Genomic DNA, 1401 nt, shown 5'->3' on the forward strand with positions numbered 1-1401 from the left:
CAATCTCATGGTCTAAGGAAATGATAATTGACATTAGAAAAGCTTTAGCAAACGAACTACATGATCTTGTGCTACGCTTAGGATTGGGTCTTGTCCATCACATCATTCTCCTAATGATGTGATCCCGTTATCAATGATATCCAATGTCCATGGTCAGGAAACCATGACCATCTATTGATCAATGAGCTAGTCAACTAGAGGCTTACTAGGGACATATTACGATCTATGTATTCACACATGTAGTATGGTTTCCGATTAATACAATTACAGCATGAACAATAGACAATTATCATGAACATGGAAATATAATAATAACCACTTTATTATTGCCTCTAGGGCATATTTCCAACAGTCTCCCACTTGCACTAGAGTCAATAATCTAATTACATTGTGATGAATCGAACACCCATAGAGTTCTGGTGTTGATCATGTTTTGCTCACGGAAGAGGTTTAGTCAACGGATCTGCGGCATTCAGATTCGTATGCACTTTAAAAATATCTATGTCTCCATCCTGAATATATTCATGAATGGATTTGAAGCGACGCTTGATATGCCTGGTCTTCTTGTGAAACCTGGGCTCTTTGGCAAGGGCAATAGCTCCAGTGTTGTCACAGAAGAGAGTCATTGGGCCCGATGCATTGGGAGTAACTTCTAGGTCGGTGATGAACTCCTTCATCCAGACAGCTTCATGTGCTGCCTCCGAGGCCACTATGTACTCTGCTTCACATGTAGATCCCGCCACGACGCTTTGCTTGCAACTGCACCAGCTAACTGCCCCACCATTCAAAATGTACACGTATCAGGTTTGTGACTTGGAGTCATCCAGATCTGTGTCGAAGCTAGCATCGATGTAACCCTTTACGACAAGCTCTCTGTCACCTCCATAAATGAGAAACATATCCTTAGTCCTTTTCATGTACTTTCGGATATTCTTGACCGTTGTCCAGTGTTCCATACCGGGATTACTTTGGTACCTCCCTACCAAACTTACGCAAGGTTCACATCAGGTCTATTACACAGCATGGCATACATAATAGACCCTATGGCTGAGGCATAGGGGATGACACTCATCTTTTCTCTATCTTCTGTCGAGGTCGGGCATTGAGCCGTGCTCAATTTCACACCTTGCAATACAGGCAAGAACCCCTTCTTGGACTGATCCATATTGAAATTCTTCAATATCTTGTCAAGGTATGTGCTTTGTGAAAGACCAATGAGGCATCTCAATCTATCTCTATAGATCTTGATGCCTAATATGTAAGCAGCTTCTCCAAGGTCCTTCATTGAAAAACACTTATTCAAGTAGGACTTTATGCTTTCCAAAAGTTCTATATCATTTCCCATCAATAATATGTCATCCACACATAATATGAGAAATGATACAAAGCTCCCACTCACTT

The sequence above is a fragment of the Triticum dicoccoides genome, chromosome 1A (genome assembly GCF_002162155.2).
Source record: "Triticum dicoccoides isolate Atlit2015 ecotype Zavitan chromosome 1A, WEW_v2.0, whole genome shotgun sequence".
Taxonomy (NCBI): Eukaryota; Viridiplantae; Streptophyta; class Magnoliopsida; order Poales; family Poaceae; genus Triticum; species Triticum dicoccoides.